General features: G+C 39.6%; 1 pseudogene; it reads left to right on the forward strand.

Moving 5' to 3' along the window:
- The first annotated feature begins 5,279 nt into the window (after positions 1–5,279).
- Positions 5,280–6,368, forward strand: LOC120101714 (glyceraldehyde-3-phosphate dehydrogenase-like; annotated as a pseudogene).
- Positions 6,369–17,491: the final 11,123 nt, after the last annotated feature.

Genomic DNA, 17,491 nt, shown 5'->3' on the forward strand with positions numbered 1-17,491 from the left:
TTTCTATGATGTTCTTTAATGGCATGCAGGTACAAGGTTTTGCTTTATATCCCAGGATGGAGTATGCACTCCTGGTTTGTTAGGAACTCAAAATGTTCATAGCTCACCTTATCTTCTCTCTCTCTCTCTTTCTCTCTCTCTCTCTCTCTCTCTCTCTCTCTCTCTCTCTCACTCTGTATGACTATATACATACACTTTAAAATATAAACTTCCAAAAATTTTAATCATTATTATATTCTATTTTTGGCTCATTTTTTACTTTCCCTCATCATTGATTTAGTCTTTGTATTTTCCTGAAGTTCACTGTGATTTCTTAAAGGAGCAGCTTTCAATTCTTATTAGACAGCTTGTATGTATCTTATGTTGTAGGATCAGGTTCCGTAAGATTAATGTGCTCTCCTGGTGGTACATATACTTCTACTTTTTCACATTTCTCATCTTCTTGTATTGATATTTTTACATTGAAAGGAGTAGGCTTTATTCCAGTTTCCAAAGACTAATATCTGAGAAAACCATATTAGTTAGCATGTTCCAGGTGTCAAGTAAGGTCATATGATAATATTATACAAGTGGCTTTATTCTGAGAATATCAAAGAAAGGTGGCCTCATTTTTTAGGAGTCCCAAAAAACCAGAAGTATAAACTTAGGGCTTGGATCTGTGAAATGCAGCTTGATATCAAGAACTACTGAGGCCATTATTTGAGGCCATAAAGATATGCCTGAAGTAGTGTTCATTAGAGTCTGCCTGGAGTCTGGATCTATGAGCCCTAATTTGGAGAATTAGTCTGAAGAGATGGTTCTAGAACCTCAGTCTACAAAGATCAAACAATGGCTTAGGTCATTTCAGTTGCTTGGAGCAAGTATAGACTCTCAATCCATTAGAAACTGGGTCATGGCTCCTGGTCTGCATCATAGGGACAGCCTGGTAGAACAGCAATAATAAAGTTTAAGTCAAGTACGAAGGGCCTGAACCCTAGTTCTGGAGTATAGAGCTCTAACTACTACTGTGTGGAATTAGACCACCGGAATGACCACTTGGTAGTGCCAGCTTGGTATCTGAGGCCAAGTGTGCTGAATTGATGCAAACACTGGTCCTGTCCTGGGGATTTTACGTAGAATTTAATATAAACTGATCCAAACTATGACATAGCTCAGTCCACTTTGCCTATATTGGCATTTGAGGAGCTGTATTGACTGAGCCTGTATTTAAAGAGGTCAACATAATTCTCAGGTCAGATTGTGGCAAGTGTGTGGAAGAAGTGAGAATGTGTCAGGCTATGAACTTCATTGTGAGTTGAAGAGACGTAAAACCTAGGAATTCAGGTCACGTCAGGGTATATTTGGTGTCTGCAAGAGTTAGGTGGATACCAGGGTAGGTTTAAATCATAGGATTGTCAGAAGTTTCTGGGCACAGAGGTCAGTTTAGAGCATCTGGGGTCGGGTTGGTAAGAGAGTAAACACAAGGTTCAGACTGGCACATAAAAACTGAATCCTAGAGTGCTGTCATCCCACCACATGTGAGCACAGGCTTGGAAAAATCACAAACAATTAGCATGCTCAGCTGTCAGAATTTGAAAAACATTTTAGACACAGACTGCTTATTCGAACCATCTTCACTGTGAATTTTTTTCTTTGCTATATCCAGTCATAATAATCTTTTCCCTAGATTCCTACATTATTACAAAAGCATTTTCTTGCAAAAAAGAGTTATACAAAGTGATGTTTCTATAGGCAGTTGAGAGTTGAGAAACTACCATTCTGATACAGCCCCTTCTCTTACCTGTAAACCATTGGAATTCAGAGTCATTGACCTTTGACCCATGAGAAATAAACGAGATCTTCTACACTCATATAACTAATGTGCTTACTTTGTTGGTTTGGATAAAAATACCCCCATAGGCTTATATGTTTGAAAACCAGGTCATTGTAAAATGGCACTATATAAGAAGAATTCGAGTGATTAGGGGGTGTGACTTTGTTGGAGGAAATATGTCACTGGAAATGGGCTATGAGGTTTCAAAAGCCTATGCCAGGGTCAGTTTATCTCTTTTTTTCTGTTTGTGGATCAGGATATAGAATTCTCACCTCCAGTGCCATGCTTTCTGCTGTCTTTCCTGCCATGATGATAGTGGACTAATCCTCAGACACTGTTAGCAAGGCCCCAAGTTAAATACTATTATTTTGGTAAGATTTGCTATGGTTGTGGCATCTCTCACAGAAATAGAACACTAAGACACCCTCCAAGGCAATATCCAAAGAGAGAGAAGCAGAGCACTCCAAGGACAAGTTCTATTTCTAACTTGACCTCAACTTGGACAGAAAGTACTACTCATTTAAAATATAAATAGTATCTAAGTTCTGTGAATCAGTGTGTGTGATGTTTATAATATATATATATATATGTGTGTGTGTGTGTATAATATACATGATATATGTCATATATATATATATATATATATATATATATATATATATATATATATATTGCTTATAAGAAGCCTCCTTCAGTAATTATCTCTATTTAAGGACAGGTTTTTTCCTACAAGTTTGATATAGAAAGAACATTTCAAATTCAGAGCATTTCCTCCTATTTAATGTCTAGGGCTGAAAAGATGCAATCCTCGCATATCAAGTATTAGTTCAATGAATATTATTACTATGAAAGAAGAACATTGGAATGAGTCTAGCAGCATGAGTCAATTGTACGTTTTTTTTCCCCTTTGACCTCCATCAACATTAACAGAGGGAGAGTAATTTACAAAGATCTCAGTGTGCCCAGGTTCTCAGTAGCACATAAGTGAATATTAGTTCTCATTAAGTATGGTTGGATATAATTGAAATATTGACATAATTCTGTAAGATTCAGTAGACAGATACTTCGGATGAAATTTTGTCCTGACTGGAAAATTCACTGAAATAACACTGCACACAGACAATCAAATAAGAAATTTTACCCTGTAATTTATTTAAAACTATAATCTACTACAAAGCCAGTGCTAGGAAGTATAGCCCTATTCTAGCCTTAATAACAGTTCTAGGTCATTACTAAGACATCATACATTTCATTATTTTTAAAGTACTGCCTCACTGCTGGCATGTAGGGATGGGTTAGAATAGAGCACTCAGGTGAAAACCCATGGTATTTACTTAGATTTAATAACTAGGTGGGTGATCTTCCTTCCACATCCAGGCATAGAGGTTGGTGGTAAGGATCATTGAAAATTTTGCAGAATAATTCCAAGTTACTGCTTGGAAAAGAAACAGTTGCATATACATCCTTCAAGAGTGAATCCATAACTAACACCTCTAAGTCTACATTGGTTAAGCTCTGCCCCTTTCTTGGTACCTAAGAGAGAAGGTTCTGGAACCATATACTAGTTACAACTGTGCCACTAATATCAAGCTGCTGACTTTGCTTTCTTTTCCTCACATGACAACCTGAAAATGATACAGCATGTTTGTATCAAATAGGGCAAATACAAGTAAAGGAGAGAAAAAGATTAGCTCACAATAAGCAGGCAATAAACTCTAGCTTATTATTTCTACCCATTAATTACCCCCATTCTATCTCACCCTTGGGTTAAACATCATTTACATGATCTTATAATGACTATTTCCAAAGTGTGTCATCATGCAAAAGAGATCAAATGAGCTCCATTTAATGATGTAATTAATTAATCATTGGGGTTTTATTTAAATTAAATCCTAGACATTTTCATCTAAGACATATTAATTTATTGGTCCTATTTCCTATGCTCTTAGGAACAAAGAGGACTTGAATGAAAAACACTCTCACCCATGCCCTGAATTACTCTGAATGAAGACTCAATAAAATGGCATTACTGTCCGGTACTGCCCAGAGTTTTGAAACAAATGGCTAAGTACCCAGCCAGCCAGCTCTCTTTTAGGTACACAAAAGGCACATGTATGTATGACATTAACATCAGTGAAAGCCATCTCTTGGCTTTGGACTTTTGACGTCTCTAATGTCTATTTCAGATATTAGCAGCCCTTCTGTCCATACTACTGTTTTCAGACACTGGGAATCTAGTAAAATGCCAACAAAGATGTTTTTGTGCTTTTTGAATTGTAGATGTGACATTTTTTCCTTTTCTTTTTTATTCTCTTTTTCTTTTTGTCCAAGTAATGGATCTAAATCATCTATGATTTGTCAAGATGATATACTTTTTTTCTAGACATGTAACACAATGTAAGAGAAATGACGTTCAAATCCACACACAATCTTCCATGATGGAAACAAAGAAGATTTATTTCAAATTCCCTATTTTATTTAAAGAAAAAGAAGGCATTTTTATCCCTTTAATTTCCTAGACTTTGTCATTTAACTTTCATCTTGTCCCTTTTGTCTTTTAACTTTCATCATGTAACAATTTCAACTTAATAAGGCTTTTAAAAGGCTGTTTTGTCCATGAAAGTTTGTCTAGAGGGAGATATTGAGTAGATTCATTTCCATTTCTTTGCTTGTAGAATGAAAGGACTTTTAGCTAATATATCTGACTCAGCCTGCCCACTGAAAATATTATGCAGAGAGAGTATATTCTTGGTTTTAAAGTCATCCTGATTAATAAGATATTCAAGGTGTTCCAAAATGTCCTATGAAATGAGGATTTTAAGGCGTGTGTGGGAAGGGTGTTAACAGAAAAAGAGCATAAGGAAACAAAAGATTTTCCTATTAAAAGGACACAAAGTGGGTGTTAGGTGTGAGGCTCCTATTCTAGAATTTTAACTAATACTATATTTCTCCTCTCCTAAATCATTGAGTTCATAGCATGAAAAGGCACCAGAAAAGGGCCATTTTGTCCTCCGTCATGCAGAGGATGCTGTTCCTCAGATCACCTATTTTCTGAACTTAAACTTGTTAGTTGTATGAAAGGAAAATTCACATTGTCTTTAAAACTTTTTTGAGGCATGGTCTTGCTATGTGTAACTAATGCTAGTCCAAAACATGAAGGAGAGTATTAGCCTTCCAAGTGCTGGGATTACAGGTTTGGACTCCTTCCCTGGCAGAAATCACAGACTCTTACCCTGTTGTTCTTAATATTGTCTCTGCCAATTTGGAAAGAGTACCTTAGATATAAATTTTAATATCAAATCATTAAAATTCCTGAAACTTTACTAACAACACTTTAGTCCAAGCCAGAGAGTACCCAACTTGGCAAGATTGCTTGGCTTCTTCTTTGGGTATTTTGAGGAACCCCTTAAGACAATGCATGAGCACAGAGTTCTTGTAAATGGAAGATTAAGGTCGATATAAATCGGCTCTCTGCTCCTCCCTGTTCCAGAGACAGCCGCATCTTCTTGTGGAGTACCAGCCTCGTCTCATAGACAAAATGGTGAAGGTCGGTGTGAACGGATTTGGCCGTATCGGGCGCCTGGTTACCAGGGCTGCCTTCTCTTGTGACAAAGTGGACATTGTTGCCATCAACGACCCCTTCATTGACCTCAACTACATGGTCTACATGTTCCAGTATGACTCTACCCATGGCAAGTTCAACGGCACAGTCAAGGCTGAGAATGGGAAGCTTGTCATCAACAGGAAGCCCATCGCCATCTTCCAGGAGCGAGATCCCGCTAACATAAAATGGGGCGACGCTGGTGCTGAGTATGTCGTGGAGTCTACTGGCATCTTCACTACCATGGAGAAGGCTGGGGCTCACCTGAAGGGTGGGGCCAAAAGGGTCATCATCTCCACCCCTTCCGCTGATGCCCCCATGTTTGTGATGGGTGTGAACTACGAGAAATATGACAACTCCCTCAAGATTGTCAGCAATGCATCCTGCACCACCAACTGCTTAGCCCCCCTGGCCAAGGTCATCCATGACAACTTTGGCATCGTGGAAGGGCTCATGACCACAGTCCATGCCATCATTGCCACTCAGAAGACTGTGGATGGCCCCTCTGGAAAGCTGTGGCGTGATGGCCATGGGGCAGCCCAGAACATCATCCCTGCATCCACTGGTGCTGCCATGGCTGTGGGCAAGGTCATCCAAGAGCTGAACGGGAAGCTCACTGGCATGGCCTTCTGTGTTCCTACCCCCAATGTATCCGTTGTGGATCTGACATGCCACCTGGAGAAACCTGCCAAGTGTGATGACATCAAGAAGGTTGTGAAGCAGGCATCTGAGGGTCTACTAAAGGGCATCCTGGGCTACACTGAGGACCAGGTTGTCTCCTGCAACTTCAACAGCAGCTCCCACTCTTCCACCTTTGATGCTGGGGCTGGCATTGCTCTCAACGACAACTTTGTAAAGCTCATTTACTGATATGACAATGAATATGGCTAAAGCAACAGGGTGGTGGATCTCATGGCCTACATGGCTTACAAGGAGTAAGAAACCGTGGACCACCTACCCCAGCCCAGCAAGGATACTGAGAGCAAGAGAGAGGCCCTCAGTTGCTGAGGAGTCCCCATCCCAACTCAGGACCCAACACTGAGCATCTCCCTCACAATTCCATCCCAGACCCCATAATAACAGGAGGGGCCTGGGGAGCCCACCCTTCTCTCTTGAATAACATCAATAAAGTTCACTGCACCCTCAAAAAAAAGATCGATATAAATCAAGGAGTTTATATAAGAACCCTTTTCTTATTAAAAATGACATCAGGGGCAAAGACTAAAGAGAAAAGAAAGTGAGCTCTATGATGTCTCCCTCTAGCACACATTAATTAGAAGGCCATGATATACTTTCTAGGCCTTTCTTTAAGTCCCTTATTGAACTAGTATGTTTTCTCACTCACACATCTTTAAAATATGTATTTACTTCTTCAACCCTCCCTAATATTGTAAAGACATTAATAGAAAATACTTTAATATATATCTGATTCTTACTTGGTTACACATATGGTTTATACTTGTGGTTTGAGTACAGGCAAATTTTACTTATTGAAGATTATATTTGTGGAGCTGAGATGACTGTGATACATTCATGGGGGCTATTAAAATTTAGGTTATATGTCATTTTCTTGTGATAGGTGAGACCTCACTAAGACACATTACTTACATAGGTGAGCCTCAGTTTATCATAGTCTATAAGGGGAACAGGAGAACCAAAATGCGGAACTATTACAAATATTACAAATATATATATATGCACACACATATATATATATATTGTACTTTTTTTTTTTGGTTCTTTTTTTTCGGAGCTGGGGACCGAACCCAGGGCCTTGCGCTTCCTAGGCAAGCGCTCTACCACTGAGCTAAATCCCCAACCCCTTATATTGTACATTTTAGTTAACTTTCAATTTCATCAATTTCTTGGAGATAAAAAAATTATTCTCTTTCTTGTTTAGTAGTGTTGATATGGTATATAATAACACACGTCAAAGCAGCACACCATTTTCATTTCTTTTATTGGATTTTAAAATTTATATTTCAAATATTATCCCCTTTCCTAGTTTCCCCTCAGGAAAAGCCCTATCCCATCCCCCCTCCCCATGCATCTATAAGGGAACTGCTCCAACCACCCACCCACTCCTGTCTCCCCACTTGGCATTCCTCTACACTGGGGAATTGAGTCTTCACAGGACCAAGGGCCTCTCCTCCCATTGATGTCTGACAAGGCCATCCTCTGCTATTTATGCAGCTGAAGCCATAGGTTGCCCTATGTGTACTCTTTGGTTGGTTGTTTAGTCCCTGGGAGCTCAGGGGATTCTGGTTGGTTAATATTGTTGTTCTTCCTATGGGGTTGCAAACCCCTTCAGGTCCTTCAGCCCTTTCTCTAACTCTTCCCATTCTCAATCCAATGGTTGGCTGCAAGCATCCACATTTGTATTTGTCAGGCTCTGATAGAACATCTCTGGAGACAGCTATATCAGGCTCCTGTCAGCATGCACTTCTTGGCATCTGCAATAGTGTCTGGCTTTAGTGGCTGTTTATGGGATGGATCTCCAGGTAGGGCAGTCTCTGTGTGGCCTTTCCTTCAGTCTCTGCTCCACATTTTGTCCCTGTATTTCCTCCTGTGAGTATTTTGTTTCCCCTTCTAAGAGGGAGTGAAACATCTGCACTTTGGTCATCCTTCTTCTTGAACTTCATGTGGTCTGTAATTGTATCTTCAGTACTCTGAGCTTTTGGGCTAATAATATCCACTTATCAGTGAGTGTATACCATGTGTGTTCTTTTGTGATTTGATTACCTCACTCAAGATGATATTTTCTAGTTCCACCCATTTGCCTAAGAATTTCATGTAGTTATTGTTTTTAATAGCTCCATTGTGTAAATGTACCACATTTTCTGTATCCATTCCTCTGTTGAAGGGCATCTGGGTTCTTTCCAGCTTCTGGCTGTTATAAATAAGGCGACTATAAACATAATGGAACATGTGTACTCGTTATAGGTTGGTGCATCGTTTGGTTACATGCCCATGAGTATCAAGGACTTCCACATAAAACCAGATACACTGAAATTAATAGAAAACAAAGTGGGGGAAGATCCTTGAACACATGGGCACAGGGGAAATTTCCCTGAACAGAACACCAATGGCTTATGCTCTAAGGTCAAAAATTGACAAATAGGACCTCATAAAATTATAAAGCTTCTGTAAGGCAAAGGACACTGTCAGTAAGACAAAATGGCAACTAACAGATTGGGAAAAGATCTTTACCAATACTACATCTGATAGAGGACTAATATCTATTATACACAAAACTCAAGGAGTTAGACTCCAGAGAATCAAATACCCCTATTAAAACTGGGGTAAAGAGCTAAACAAAGAATTCTCAACTGAGGAATGTCAAATAGCCAAGAAGCATCTAAAGAAATGTTCAACATCCTTAGTCATGAGGGAAATGCAAATCAAAATGACCCTGAGAGTCCACCTCACACCAGTCAGAATTGCTAAGTTCAAAAACTCAAGTGACAGCAGATACTGGCAACGATGTGGAAAAAGATGAAGACTCCTCCATTTTTGGTAGGATTGAAAACTGGTACAACTATTCTGCAAATCAGTCTGGTGGTTCCTCAGAAGCCTGAACATAGTTCAACCTGAGAACCCAACATAACCTTTTCATTGAAATATTCTTGACAGATCAATATCTGATTCATTATATGGTTACTATACCATAACATTCTGTGTGTTAGGTAGGATTGGAAAATTTAAAAAGCAAGAGTCATCCTGAGAACTAGTGATAAGAAGACCACCCAGGAAGCTGGAGAGATGTGTTAGCAGTTAAGAGCACTTAATGCTTTTGCAGAAAACTTGAGTTTAGTTCTTAGGAACTATACTGAGCCTCACAACCATCTGTATCTCTAGTTCCAGGAGATGTAATGTCTCTTCTGCCCTCTGTAGTCTTTTGCATGTATATGGTGCCCATATACTTGTGTACACATGTACACAAACACACATACACATTTTAGATTTAAAAATTAAAAGGAAACAAAAATTTAAATGTGACTCTATGCATTTAATTGCACACAACTGGAACTACAAATTAATTTTGACTACATAACCTATTAACTTTAAAAATCAAGGGGTGGGGAGAGGTAAAAGAGCATAGATAGCTTATACCTCTACTCCTCTGATTCATATTGTTATCCTCCTTGAGTTAATATTAGTTTTCTGGTACTGAAGACTATAGAAGAGGTCAGATATATAGTTCAGTAATGGAGTTTTACCTAATATGTAGTAAATCCTGCAATTAAGATGCTGAGGATTAAACCCAGAAATGCTTACACAGAGACACAGACACAGACACAGACACAGACACAGACACACACACAGACACACACACACACACACACACACACACACACACACACACACACGTGGTTCCCTTGGTAATTCCCAGAGGTCAGACTACAAATGTTTGACTATTATTATCCAACATATACTGAAGAAGAAAACAGTGTCACTGTGATGTATGGAGCTGATTGAGAGGACATATGATTCACTATGTCTGTCGTGCGTGTTGAATGATCTTTTTTTTTTCTTTTTGGTTTGGTTGTGTTAGGAGAGGATGCAGTAACTCACGTCAAAGAAGCGCTTTATTTTCATTGAGCTATTGCTTCATACAGGTAAAAACCTTCTTCACAGGGTGTGTAATATGCCGTAACAAACATATAAATCATCTCCAGTCAGGGTGCTAATGCTAGGTTATAGTAATCTTGCCCTGGGTGCTGAAATTCTAGTAGTTTCAGGGTTGTTAACCCATAATGTTATTTCAACGAAGAAATAACATCACATTTCCCTATCTCTTAAAAAGATCTTTCAGGCATTTTCCAATACATTAATCATAAAATCTGTGTTTAATAAAAAGAGAAACGGAAAATATGGAAGAATAGATTAGATTCAGCTGCAGTGAGGCAGAACTATGACAGAGTGTGACAGGCGGTGAGTGGTCTGGAGGTTCGGCTGTGTTAAGTGTAAGTTTGTCAGCGCCAGGATGTTTCTCTATTTCCTCAAATAAGGAATGCTGAATAAGAATGGACTCTTCGCAGTCCATTTGCTTTTCAACTTTCAGGGTTTTTTTTCACAAAATTCCCCTAAATCATGAATTTTAAAACCAAGACAAAAATATGTCTTCCTTTAGGTTGCTAAAATGAAACTAATGGCCTGAAAAAGTCTTTGAAAGATAGTAAACAAGAAGTACTTTACATTTCATAGGAGAAATATTTAATTAGCTTGTTTCCCCAACCTGTTTGTGCAACATGGATGTAAAGGCCGTGCACTCATACTAAGGATAAAACTGATAATGAGAGAAAGGATTAAGGACTCTTTAATATTTGAGATTTTTCTATTACACGTAATGAAAATATAAAGGTTCCATGAGTCAGGTTTCTAAGAGTGATTCAGCCTAAAGTAGAGAATATCATAGCATGAAGCCTGCAGATGAAATTAAAGGACCCATGCCTTGCTTTTGTTCCCTCATTGACTGTCTCTGGCATAGCATGGGCAACATTTCCAGCTGCTTTTCCTGTTGTAGGTGACGATGGGCGTCGAACAAAGCAAGGAATGTAATTGTGTTTTGTACACAGGTGAGGCTCGGTGGAAAGATGAAATAATGTCATCCTCTCTTCTCCGTCAGCTCTAGTGCAAAATACTAGCATTTTACAACAATAAACTTTATGAACCCTTGGCATTTGCATAATAAGATGTGCATACCTATCACGACAGTCTCACAATCCTATTCGCTCTCTGTAGTGCCATATTGAATTTGGGCCTGGCCGCTTTGTAACTGCATGGCCACAGTAAAAGTCATGGGATTGTTGGACAGAGGCCTCTCCCATGTATTTACGGCACAGGAAGAAAAGACCAAGTAGTGAACACCGGGTGTCTCCACTGCATGACCTCTGCTGAGCCCGGCTGATGCATGTGGAACTGACACACCTGGACCACACCTGGGTGGTGGTCAATTTACTTCTGCCTTTTACTTCCTCAGCCTTTATCCTTGAGATTTAGGCTGGTCTTCTGGGATTTCTCCCTAATTAATTCAGGTCTCGTAGTTGGTCTTTTGTTACCGAAGTCACGAAGTCAAGAGCCAGGTAGTCACGAACCAGGGTTTCCCACTGTGCTTCCCAGTTATTTTCTACCTGGAGACTTGGGTATATAAGTGGTGAATAAAGCTACAGGAGACTCTCACTATTCCTCTCACTCTCACTCTTCTTCCTCACTCTCACTCTTCCCTCCGCTCTCCATTTCCTCTCTCTCTCTCTCTCTCTCTCTCTCTCTCCCTCTCTTCCTCTCCTGGCTTGACACGATAACCTGTGTGTGTGTGTGTGTGTGTGTGTGTGTGTGTGTGTGTGTGTTTCTTTCATCCCGTAGGCTTTCGCCCGATTCTCCGTACCAGGTCAGTGCTGGCGCCGACAGCTCTCAGGGAGAGAATTCAGTTCAAAAACACCTCTTGCCAGAGATTTATCAGGATACATTCCCTTACTCATTCAATTGTTTAGATAGATGAGTTTTCTTTACCAAACTCTTCCTTACAAACAACACAAAGCCTTAATCTGATTGGCCCTTAATATGGATTATGTATTGAATAAGTGCCCTTATGTAGTAACAGTTTATTATGATCCGATCTGAATGTGACCATTTCATGTGATAAAGTGATGATCTAGTTTGTTTTCTATTGTAATGATAAACAACATGACCAAAAGCAACTTTGGGAGGAATCAATGTGGTTTAGTAGGTTTACAGGTTGCAGTCAAACATAAAGGGAAGTCCTGGCAGGACTCAAGAAGGAACCCGGAAGCAGGAAGTAAGGCAGAAACCACAAAGGAAGACTACTTTATAATTTTTTCACCATGGCTTGCTCATCTTGCATTTTTATACAACCCACGACCACCAGACCAGGGGTAGCGCCACTCATGGTGGGTTAGTCCCTCTCACATCAATTGTTAATCACTATGCCTCCATGTCTGCTGAGCCATGAGATTTATATATACTACTAAAATTCAATAAAGTTGAAGGACCAGTCTATTCAAACGTATTTACTGTTTCCTATGTACAAAATATTGTTCTTGACCTGTACAATACTCATTTGTATCAGCTTTGGAAAATGAGGAGAGTATAGACATACATGGAACGGCTTAATTTAGAAGCAAAGAAAGATGAAACCCATATTTTGTTTTGTTTTGCTTTTTAAGAGAAATGAATAGAGGAGAAGCCCTTGGTCCTGCCAAGGCTAGACCCCCAACCCCAGTGTAGGGGAATGTCAAGGTGGGGAAGCAGGAAGTGGGTGTGGCTGGAGAGGGGGAACATCCTCATAGAAAAAGGGGGAGGGGAGGGAGACAGGGGCATATGGATAGAAAACTGGGACAGGGGATAATATTTGAAATGAAAATAAAAATTGTCCAATAAAAAAAGTGAAATGAATAGAAAACTACAATTCTATTTTTTTTTTTTTTTTATTAACTTGAGTATTTCTTATATACATTTCGAGTGTTATTCCCTTTCCCGGTTTCCGGGCAAACATCCCCCTCCCCCCTCCCTTTCCTTATGGGTGTTCCCCTCCCAACCCTCCCCCCATTGCCGCCCTCCCCCCATAGACTAGTTCACTGTGGGTTCAGTCTTAGCAGGACCCAGGGCTTCCCCTTCCACTGGTGCTCTTCCTAGGATATTCATTGCTACCTATGGGGTCAGAGTCCAGGGTCAGTCCATGTATAGTCTTTAGGTAGTGGCTTAGTCCCTGGAAGCTCTGGTTGCTTGGCATTGTTGTACTTTTGGGGTCTCGAGCCCGTTCAAGCTCTTCCAGTTCTTTCTCTGATTCCTTCAATAGGGGACCTATTCTCAGTTCAGTGGTTTGCTGTTGGCATTCGCCTCTATATTTGCTGTATTCTGGCTGTGTCTCTCAGGAGCGATCTACATCCGGCTCCTGTCGGTCTGCACTTCTTTGCTTCATCCATCTTGTCTAATTGGGTGGCTGTATATGTATGGGCCACATGTGGGGCAGGCTCTGAATGGGTGTTCCTTCAGTCTCTGTTTTAATCTTTGCCTCTCCCTTCCCTGCCAAGGGTATTCTTTTTCCTCATTTAAAGAAGGAGTGAAGCATTCACATTTTGATCATTCGTCTTGAGTTTCGTTTGTTCTAGGGATCTAGGGTAATTCAAGCATTTGGGCTAATAGCCACTTATCAATGAGTGCATACCATGTATGTCTTTCTGTGATTGGGTTAGCTCACTCAGGATGATATTTTCCAGTTCCAACCATTTGCCTACGAATTTCATAAACTCGTTGTTTTTGATAGCTGAGTAATATTCCATTGTGTAGATGTACCACATTTTCTGTATCCATTCCTCTGTTGAAGGGCATCTGGGTTCTTTCCAGCTTCTGGCTATTATAAATAAGGCTGCGATGAACATAGTGGAGCACGTGTCTCTTTTATATGTTGAGGCATCTTTTGGGTATATGCCCAAGAGAGGTATAGCTGGATCATCAGGCAGTTCAATGTCCAATTTTCTGAGGAACCTCCAGACTGATTTCCAGAATGGTTTTACCAGTCTGCAATCCCACCAACAATGGAGGAGTGTTCCTCTTTCTCCACATCCTCGCCAGCATCTGCTGTCACCTGAGTTTTTGATCTTAGCCAATCGCACTGGTGTGAGGTGAAATCTCAGGGTTGTTTTGATTTGCATTTCCCTTATGACTAAAGATGTTGAACATTTCTTTAGGTGTTTCTCAGCCATTCGGCATTCCTCAGCTGTGAATTCTTTGTTTAGCTCTGAACCCCATTTTTTAATAGGGTTATTTGTTTCCCTGCGGTCTAACTTCTTGAGTTCTTTGTATATTTTGGAAATAAGGCCTCTATCTGTTGTAGGATTGGTAAAGATCTTTTCCCAATCTGTTGGTTGCCGTTTTGTCCTAACCACAGTGTCCTTTGCCTTACAGAAGCTTTGCAGTTTTATGAGATCCCATTTGTCGATTCTTGATCTTAGAGCATAAGCCATTGGTGTTTTGTTCAGGAAATTTTTTCCAGTGCCCATGTGTTCCAGATGCTTCCCTAGTTTTTCTTCTATTAGTTTGAGTGTGTCTGGTTTGATGTGGAGGTCCTTGATCCACTTGGACTTAAGCTTTGTACAGGGTGATAAGGATGGATCGATCTGCATTCTTCTACATGTTGCCCTCCAGTTGAACCAGCACCATTTGCTGAAAATACTATCTTTTTTCCATTGGATGGTTTTGGCTCCTTTGTCAAAAATCAAGTGACCATAGGTGTGTGGGTTCATTTCTGGGTCTTCAATTCTATTCCATTGGTCTATCTGTCTGTCTCTGTACCAATACCATGCAGTTTTTATCACTATTGCTCTGTAATACTGCTTGAGTTCAGGGATAGTGATTCCCCCTGAAGTCCTTTTATTGTTGAGGATAGCTTTAGCTATCCTAGGTTTTTTGTTATTCCAGATGAATTTGCAAATTGTTCTGTCTAACTCTTTGAAGAATTGGATTGGTATTTTGATGGGGATTGCATTGAATCTGTAGATTGCTTTTGGTAAAATGGCCATTTTTACCATATTAATCCTGCCAATCCATGAGCATGGGAGATCTTTCCATCTTCTGAGGTCTTCTTCAATTTCTTTCCTCAGTGTCTTGAAGTTCTTATTGTACAGATCTTTTACTTGCTTGGTTAAAGTCACACCGAGGTACTTTATATTATTTGGGTCTATTATGAAGGGTGTCGTTTCCCTAATTTCTTTCTCGGCTTGTTTCTCTTTTGTATAGAGGAAGGCAACTGATTTATTTGAGTTAATTTTATACCCAGCCACTTTGCTGAAGTTGTTTATCAGCTTTAGTAGTTCTCTGGTGGAACTTTTGGGATCACTTAAATATACTATCATGTCATCTGCAAATAGTGATATTTTGACCTCTTCTTTTCCGATCTGTATCCCTTTGCTCTCCTTTTGTTGTCTGATTGCTCTGGCTAGAACTTCAAGAACTATATTGAATAAGTAGGGAGAGAGTGGGCAGCCTTGTCTAGTCCCTGATTTTAGTGGGATTGCTTCAAGTTTCTCTCCATTTAGTTTAATGGTAGCAACTGGTTTGCTGTATATGGCTTTTACTATGTTTAGGTATGGGCCTTGAATTCCTATTCTTTCCAGGACTTTTATCATGAAGGGGTGTTGAATTTTGTCAAATGCTTTCTCAGCATCTAATGAAATGATCATGTGGTTCTGTTCTTTCAGTTTGTTTATATAATGGATCACGTTGATGGTTTTCCGTATATTAAACCATCCCTGCATGCCTGGGATGAAGCCTACTTGATCATGGTGGATGATTGTTTTGATGTGCTCTTGAATTCGGTTTGCCAGAATTTTATTGAGTATTTTTGCGTCGATATTCATAAGGGAAATTGGTCTGAAGTTCTCTTTCTTTGTTGTGTCTTTGTGTGGTTTAGGTATAAGAGTAATTGTGGCTTCATAGAAGGAATTCGGTAGGGCTCCATCTGTTTCAATTTTGTGGAATAGTTTGGATAATATTGGTATGAGGTCTTCTATGAAGGTTTGATAGAATTCTGCACTAAACCCGTCTGGACCTGGGCTCTTTTTGGTTGGGAGACCTTTAATGACTGCTTCTATTTCCTTAGGAGTTATGGGGTTGTTTAACTGGTTTATCTGTTCCTGATTTAACTTCGATACCTGGTATCTGTTTAGGAAATTGTCCATTTCCTGAAGATTTTCAAATTTTGTTGAATATAGGTTTTTATAGTAAGATCTGATGATTTTTTGAATTTCCTCCGAATCTGTAGTTATGTCTCCCTTTTCATTTCTGATTTTGTTAATTTGGACACACTCTCTGTGTCCTCTCGTTAGTCTGGCTAAGGGTTTATCTATCTTGTTGATTTTCTCAAAGAACCAACTTTTGGTTCTGTTGATTCTTTCTATGGTCCTTTTTGTTTCTACTTGGTTGATTTCAGCTCTGAGTTTGATTATTGCCTGCCTTCTACTCCTCCTGGGTGTATTTGCTTCTTTTTGTTCTAGAGCTTTTAGGTGTGCTGTCAAGCTGCTGACATATGCTCTTTCCTGTTTCTTTCTGCAGGCACTCAGCGCTATGAGTTTTCCTCTTAGCACAGCTTTCATTGTGTCCCATAAGTTTGAGTATGTTGTATCTTCATTTTCATTAAATTCTAAAAAGTTTTTAATTTCTTTCTTTATTTCTTCCTTGACCAGGTTATCATTGAGTAGAGCATTGTTCAATTTCCACGTATATGTGGGCATTCTTCCCTTATTGTTATTGAAGACCAGTTTTAGGCCGTGGTGGTCCGATAGCACGCATGGGATTATTTCTATCTTTCTGTACCTGTTGAGGCCCGTTTTTTGACCAATTATATGGTCAATTTTGGAGAAAGTACCATGAGGAGCTGAGAAGAAGGTATATCCTTTTGCTTTAGGATAGAATGTTCTATAAATATCCGTTAAGTCCATTTGGCTCATGACTTCTCTTAGTCTGTCTACATCACTGTTTAATTTCTGTTTCCATGATCTGTCCATTGATGAGAGTGGGGTGTTGAAATCTCCCACTATTATTGTGTGAGGTGCAATGTGTGTTTTGAGCTTTAGTAAGGTTTCTTTTACATATGTAGGTGCCCTTGTATTTGGGGCATAGATATTTAGGATTGAGAGTTCATCTTGGATGATTTTTCCTTTGATGAATATGAAGTGTCCTTCCTTATCGTTTTTGATGACTTTTAGTTGGAAATTGATTTTATTTGATATTAGAATGGCTACTCCAGCTTGCTTCTTCTGACCATTTGCTTGGAAAGTTGTTTTCCAGCCTTTCACTCTGAGGTAGTGTCTGTCTTTGTCTCTGAGGTGTGTTTCCTGTAGGCAGCAGAATGCAGGGTCCTCGTTGCGTATCCAGTTTGTTAATCTATGTCTTTTTATTGGGGAGTTGAGGCCATTGATATTGAGAGATATTAAGGAATAGTGATTATTGCTTCCCGTTATATTCATATTTGATGTGAGGTTATGTTTGTGTGCTTTCATTCTCTTTGTTTTGTTGCCAAGACGATTAGTTTCTTGCTTCTTCTAGGGTATAGCTTG

This window comes from Rattus norvegicus, chromosome 3 (genome assembly GCF_021556685.1).
Source record: "Rattus norvegicus strain SHRSP/BbbUtx chromosome 3, alternate assembly SHRSP_T2T, whole genome shotgun sequence".
Taxonomy (NCBI): domain Eukaryota; kingdom Metazoa; phylum Chordata; class Mammalia; order Rodentia; family Muridae; genus Rattus; species Rattus norvegicus.